Genomic DNA, 9,038 nt, shown 5'->3' on the forward strand with positions numbered 1-9,038 from the left:
TGAGACGCGCACACACACGCCTGTAAACACATATCTGAGACGCACACACACACGCCTGTAAACACACATTTGAGACGCACACACACACATGCGCCTGTAAACACACATCTGAGATGCGCACACACACACGCGCCTGTAAACACACATCTGAGACGCGCACACACACACGCCTGTAAACACACATCTGAGATGCGCACACACACACGCCTGTAAACACACATCTGAGATGCACACACACACACGCGCCTGTAAACACACATTTGAGACGCACACACACACACGCGCCTGTAAACACACATCTGAGACGCGCACACACACAAGCCTGTAAACACACATCTGAGACGCACACACACACACGCGCCTGTAAACACACATTTGAGACGCACACACACACACGCGCCTGTAAACACACATCTGAGATGCACACACACACACGCGCCTGTAAACACACATTTGAGACGCACACACACACACGCGCCTGTAAACACACATCTGAGACGCGCACACACACAAGCCTGTAAACACACATCTGAGACGCACACACACACACGCGCCTGTAAACACACATTTGAGACGCACACACACACACGCGCCTGTAAACACACATCTGAGATGCGCACACACACGCCTGTAAACACACATCTGAGACGCACACACACACACGCCTGTAAACACACATTTGAGACGCACACACACACATGCGCCTGTAAACACACATCTGAGATGCGCACACACACACGCCTGTAAACACACATCTGAGATGCGCACACACACACACGCCTGTAAACACACATTTGAGACGCACACACACACACACACACGCCTGTAAACACACATCTGAGACGCACACACACACGCGCCTGTAAACACACATCTGAGATGCACACACACATGCGCCTGTAAACACACATCTGAGACGCGCACACACACACGCCTGTAAACACACATCTGAGACGCACACACACACACACGCCTGTAAACACACATTTGAGACGCACACACACACGCCTGTAAACACACATCTGAGATGCGCACACACACACCACTGTAAACACACATCTGAGATGCGCACACACACACGCCTATAAACACACATCTGAGATGCGCACACACGCCTGTAAACACACATCTGAGACGCGCACACACACATGCCTGTAAACACACATCTGAGATGCACACACACACACACGCCTGTAAACACACATCTGAGACGCACACACACACACGCCTGTAAACACACATCTGAGATGCACACACACACACACGCCTGTAAACACACATCTGAGATGTGCACACACACACGCCTGTAAACACACATCTGAGACACACGCCTGTAAACACACATCTGAGATGCGCACACACACACGCCTGTAAACACACATCTGAGACGCACACACACACACGCCTGTAAACACACATCTGAGATGTGCACATACACACGCCTGTAAACACACATTTGAGACGCGCACACACACACGCCTGTAAACACACATTTAAAACGCACACACACACACGCCTGTAAACACACATCTGAGATGCGCACACACACACGCCTGTAAACACATTTGAGACGCACACACACACACACACACGCCTGTAAACACACATCTGAGATGCGCACACACACACGCCTGTAAACACACATTTGAGACGCACACACACACGCCTGTAAACACACATCTGAGATGCGCACACACACACGCCTGTAAACACACATCTGAGATGCGCACACACACGCCTGGAAACACACATTTGAGACGCACACACACACACACACGCCTGTAAACACACATTTGAGATGCACACACACACACGCCTGTAAACACACATCTGAGATGCGCACACACACACACGCCTGGAAACACACATTTGAGACGCACACACACGCCTGTAAACACACATCTGAGATGCGCACACACACACACGCCTGTAAACACACATTTGAGACGCACACACAAGCCTGTAAACACACATCTGAGACGCACACACACACGCTTGTAAACACACATCTGAGACGCGCACACACACACACATCTGAGACGCACACACACACGCTTGTAAACACACATCTGAGACGCGCACACACACACACGCCTGTAAACGCACATCTGAGACACACACACACACGCCTGTAAACACACATTTGAGACGCGCACACACACGCCTGTAAACACACATCTGAGATGCGCACACACACGCCTGTAAACACACATCTGAGATACACACACACACGCCTGTAAACACACATTTGAGACGCACACACACGCCTGTAAACACACATCTGAGACGCGCACACACACGCCTGTAAACGCACATCTGAGATGCACACACACACACGCCTGTAAACACACATCTGAGATGCACACACACACGCCTGTAAACACACATCTGAGATGCGCACACACACACGCCTGTAAACACACATCTGAGATGCACACACACACGCCTGTAAACACATTTGAGACGCACACACACGCCTGTAAACACACATCTGAGATGCACACACACACAAGCCTGTAAACACACATCTGAGACGCACACACACACGCCTGTAAACACACATCTGAGATGCGCACACACACGCCTGTAAACACACATCTGAGACGCACACACACACGCCTGTAAACACACATCTGAGACGCACACACACACGCCTGTAAACACACATTTGAGACGCGCACACACACGCCTGTAAACACACATCTGAGACGCGCACACACACGCCTGTAAACACACATCTGAGACACACACACACACGCCTGTAAACACACATTTGAGACGCACACACACGCCTGTAAACACACATCTGAGACGCGCACACACACACATGCCTGTAAACGCACATCTGAGACGCACACACACACGCCTGTAAACACACATCTGAGACGCACACACACACGCCTGTAAACACACATCTGAGACGCGCACACACACGCCTGTAAACACACATCTGAGATACACACACACACGCCTGTAAACACACATCTGAGATGCACACACACACACGCCTGTAAACACACATCTGAGATGCACACACACGCCTGTAAACACACATCTGAGATGCGCACACACACACGCCTGTAAACACACATTTGAGACGCACACACACGCCTGTAAACACACATCTGAGATGCACACACACACAAGCCTGTAAACACACATCTGAGACGCACACACACACGCCTGTAAACACACATCTGAGATGCGCACACACACGCCTGTAAACACACATCTGAGATGCGCACACACACGCCTGTAAACACACATCTGAGATGCGCACACACACACGCCTGTAAACACACATTTGAGACGCACACAAACACACACGCCTGTAAACACACATCTGAGACGCACACACACACACACGCCTGTAAACACACATTTGAGACGCACACACACACGCCTGTAAACACACATCTGAGATGCGCACACACACACCACTGTAAACACACATCTGAGATGCGCACACACACACGCCTATAAACACACATCTGAGATGCGTACACACGCCTGTAAACACACATCTGAGACGCGCACACACACATGCCTGTAAACACACATCTGAGATGCACACACACACACACGCCTGTAAACACACATCTGAGATGTGCACACACACACGCCTGTAAACACACATCTGAGACACACACACACACACACACGCCTGTAAACACACATCTGAGATGCGCACACACACACGCCTGTAAACACACATCTGAGACGCACACACACACACGCCTGTAAACACACATCTGAGATGTGCACACACACACGCCTGTAAACACACATTTGAGACGCGCACACACACACGCCTGTAAACACACATTTAAAACGCACACACACACACGCCTGTAAACACACATCTGAGATGCGCACACACACACGCCTGTAAACACATTTGAGACGCACACACACACACACGCCTGTAAACACACATCTGAGATGCGCACACACACACGCCTGTAAACACACATTTGAGACGCACACACACACGCCTGTAAACACACATCTGAGATGCGCACACACACACGCCTGTAAACACACATCTGAGATGCGCACACACACGCCTGGAAACACACATTTGAGACGCACACACACACACACACGCCTGTAAACACACATTTGAGATGCACACACACACACGCCTGTAAACACACATCTGAGATGCGCACACACACACACGCCTGGAAACACACATTTGAGACGCACACACACGCCTGTAAACACACATCTGAGATGCGCACACACACACACGCCTGTAAACACACATTTGAGACGCACACACAAGCCTGTAAACACACATCTGAGACGCACACACACACGCTTGTAAACACACATCTGAGACGCGCACACACACACACATCTGAGACGCACACACACACGCTTGTAAACACACATCTGAGACGCGCACACACACACACGCCTGTAAACGCACATCTGAGACACACACACACACACCTGTAAACACACATTTGAGACGCACACACACGCCTGTAAACACACATCTGAGATGCGCACACACACGCCTGTAAACACACATCTGAGATACACACACACACGCCTGTAAACACACATTTGAGACGCACACACACGCCTGTAAACACACATCTGAGACGCGCACACACACGCCTGTAAACACACATCTGAGATGCACACACACACACGCCTGTAAACACACATCTGAGATGCACACACACACGCCTGTAAACACACATCTGAGATGCGCACACACACACGCCTGTAAACACACATCTGAGATGCACACACACACGCCTGTAAACACACATTTGAGACGCACACACACGCCTGTAAACACACATCTGAGATGCACACACACACAAGCCTGTAAACACACATCTGAGACGCACACACACACGCCTGTAAACACACATCTGAGATGCGCACACACACGCCTGTAAACACACATCTGAGACGCACACACACACGCCTGTAAACACACATCTGAGACGCACACACACACGCCTGTAAACACACATTTGAGACGCGCACACACACGCCTGTAAACACACATCTGAGACGCGCACACACACGCCTGTAAACACACATCTGAGACACACACACACACGCCTGTAAACACACATTTGAGACGCACACACACGCCTGTAAACACACATCTGAGACGCGCACACACACACATGCCTGTAAACGCACATCTGAGACGCACACACACACGCCTGTAAACACACATCTGAGACGCACACACACACGCCTGTAAACACACATCTGAGACGCGCACACACACGCCTGTAAACACACATCTGAGATACACACACACACGCCTGTAAACACACATCTGAGATGCACACACACACACGCCTGTAAACACACATCTGAGATGCACACACACGCCTGTAAACACACATCTGAGATGCGCACACACACACGCCTGTAAACACACATTTGAGACGCACACACACGCCTGTAAACACACATCTGAGATGCACACACACACAAGCCTGTAAACACACATCTGAGACGCACACACACACGCCTGTAAACACACATCTGAGATGCGCACACACACGCCTGTAAACACACATCTGAGATGCGCACACACACGCCTGTAAACACACATCTGAGATGCGCACACACACACGCCTGTAAACACACATTTGAGACGCACACAAACACACACGCCTGTAAACACACATCTGAGATGCACACACACACACGCCTGTAAACACACATCTGAGATGCGCACACACACGCCTGTAAACACACATTTGAGACGCACACACACACACGCCTGTAAACACACATCTGAGATGCGCACACACACGCCTGTAAACACACATTTGAGACGCACACAGACACACGCCTGTAAACACACATCTGAGATGCACACACCCACACGCCTGTAAACACACATTTGAGACGCACACACACACACACGCCTGTAAACACACATCTGAGATGCACACACACACATGCCTGTAAAAACACATCTGAGATGCGCACACACACACGCCTGTAAACACACATCTGAGACGCGCACACACACACACGCCTGTAAACACACATCTGAGACGCGCACACACACACGCCTGTAAACACACATCTGAGACGCGCACATGTAACCCCCTCTAGTTCCTGTTTCCGACCCTTCCAGAAAGGACCACACGAAGACGTATGCTGAGCTCATTCATCGCGTGTTTACTGAGGACATATGAAATGACACCAAACAGACGTGAATTACAGCTCATCCGGTCACATAACATTCTCCTCAACAGCTTGCATAAAACTCTTTTCACCAGTTTAACAAACAATAAACCATTTGTTTCAATAATTAAGAGCTCAGTCTTTTTTCTGAACACAGAAAACGTAATACAAACATTACAAACTAAAAACTAATTTAGAGGTCTTTAGAATCGCGTGGAAAGACAGTATGTCACGTTATAAAAAGGCCCTAAAAGCGGCCAGGGCTGAGCACCTCCGCAAACTAATAGAAAATAATCAAAATAATCCTAGGTTTTTATTTAACACCATGGCTAGACTAACAAATAAACAGACGTCACCCGAACAAAATATCCCGTTACAGTTTAGTAGTAATGATTTCATGAACTTCTTCACTGAGAAAATAGAAAGCATCAGAACCACAATTGTAAACGTTCAATCTTCAATCGCGCCTTATAATTCAGCCTCAATTATCACGACGCAAGAACAATTACAATGCTTTACAACTATAGAACAAAAAGAGTTAAATAAACTTATCACTTCATCTAAAACAACAACATGTTTATTAGATCCTATACCAACTAAACTACTGAAGGAAGTGTTACCTGTAGTGGAAGAGCCTCTCCTCAATATTATTAACTCATCTTTATCTTTAGGTCATGTTCCAAGAACATTTAAACTGGCAGTGATAAAACCTCTCATTAAGAAACCACAATTAGATCTTAATAATCTAGCAAATTATAGACCCATTTCAAATCTTCCATTTATGTCTAAAATATTAGAAAAAGTGGTGTCCGCTCAACTGGGCTCTTTCTTACAAGAAAATGACATCTATGAAAAGTTTCAGTCAGGATTCAGGCCGCACCATAGCACTGAAACTGCGCTCGTTAAAATCACAAATGATTTACTTTTAGCTTCTGACCAAGGCTGTATCTCAATACTAGTTTTACTTGATCTAAGTGCTGCGTTCGATACTATAGATCACACAATACTCTTAGATCGACTACAAAATTATACTGGTGTTCAAGGACAAGCATTAAGCTGGTTTAGATCATACTTATCTGACCGCTACCATTTTGTCTCTTTAAATGGAGAAAAATCGATCATAACTCCAGTAAACTATGGAGTGCCGCAGGGATCTGTGTTGGGCCCTCTGTTATTCTCAATATATATGATGCCACTTGGAAATATTATAAGGAAACATGGAATTAGTTTCCATTGTTATGCTGATGACACTCAAATATATATTTCATCACGGCCGGATGAAAACGCTAAATTATCCAAATTGACAGAATGTGTTAAAGATATCAAAGATTGGATGACGCGTAATTTTCTTTTATTAAATCCAGACAAGACAGAGGTAATACTTATCGGTTCAAAAAAACGCCCACAAAACCTCTCACAATACAATTTTAACATCGTAGGATGTCCTGTTACTTTATCCTCTACAGTAAAAGACCTGGGTGTTATACTAGACTGCAACTTGTCTTTTGAAAATCATATTTCATATGTTACAAGAACAGCCTTTTTCCACCTTAGAAACATTGCTAAGCTACGTAATATGCTATCAGTTTCCGATGCAGAAAAGTTAGTTCATGCATTCATGACCTCGAGACTAGATTACTGTAATGCTTTATTAGCTGGTTGTCCTGCATCCTCAATAAACAAGCTACAGTTAGTCCAAAATGCAGCCGCTAGAGTTCTTACTAGATCAAGAAAATATGATCATATAACACCGATTTTATCATCACTGCATTGGTTACCTATAAAGTTCTGTATTAATTACAAGGTATTGCTACTGACCTATAAAGCCCTAAACGGCTTAGCTCCAGTCTATTTAACGGATCTTCTATCGCCCTATAATCCATCGCGCTCTTTAAGATCAATAAATTCGAGGCTTTTGGTCATACCTAGGATATCCAGATCCACCAAAGGAGGGAGAGCATTTTCACATTTAGCTCCGAAACTCTGGAATAGCCTTCCTGATACTGTTCGTTGCTCAGACTCGTTCTCCCAGTTTAAAACTAGATTAAAGACGCATCTCTTCAGCCAGGCATTCATATAACATTTTAAATCTTACTGTTCAAACTACAATCTGGCCTATAGTTCATAAATGACTGACTGAGCCTGGGTTCTCCCAAGGTTTTTTTTCTCCATTGGGTCACCTGATGGAGTTTTAGGACACCATTAGGTCACTTGATGGAGTTTTCGGTTCCTTGCCACTGTTGCCTTTGGCTTGCTCAGTTGGGGATATTTTGTGGATATTAATTTAATTTTATCAATCAATAAATTTACACTAGAAACAACCTTGTTGTGTTATTTTGGTTTAATGCTGTGAAGCTGCTTTGATGCAATCTGTATTGTGAAAAGCGCTATATAAATACACTTGACTTGACTTGACTTGACATTGCATCATACCTGAGGACATATGAAATGACACCAAACAGATGTGAATTACAGCTCATCCGGTCACATAACTGTCAAAAATAAATATAAGTGTAAAAATAAACAACAAGAAAATACAGATATAGAAACACAATGAATACCATGCACTCTTAATGTGCTCGACAACGAGTTTTCGGTATAAAGTTAATTATCCATCAATTCTATGTCTCTTATTACTCAAATATGAAATAAAACACTTTTAAAATAATTATTTTGACCTTAAAGATAAACAAAATCATCTCTGACAACATTTAATTTCTGTTTGACCGGAGAGAGATTTTCCACCTACCATTCTCCTCAACAGCTTGCATAAAACTGAGGAGAAAATGGCCGACCTCATTTATAGTTTACCCTAATCACCTGTAGGTGTCCCCATATTCCTTTCTTTTAGATGCAGT

At 45.7% G+C, this 9,038-nt stretch overlaps 1 protein-coding gene across 1 annotated transcript in view; it reads left to right on the forward strand.

The window, feature by feature from the left end:
• The window catches only part of pik3c2g (phosphatidylinositol-4-phosphate 3-kinase catalytic subunit type 2 gamma), a 53,597-nt gene that overhangs the window by 24,444 nt on the left and 20,115 nt on the right, over positions 1-9,038 (forward strand). The window lies entirely within an intron of this gene.

This window comes from Abramis brama (assembly GCF_963993115.1).
Source record: "Abramis brama genome assembly, chromosome: 9".
NCBI classification, from domain to species: Eukaryota; Metazoa; Chordata; class Actinopteri; order Cypriniformes; family Leuciscidae; genus Abramis; species Abramis brama.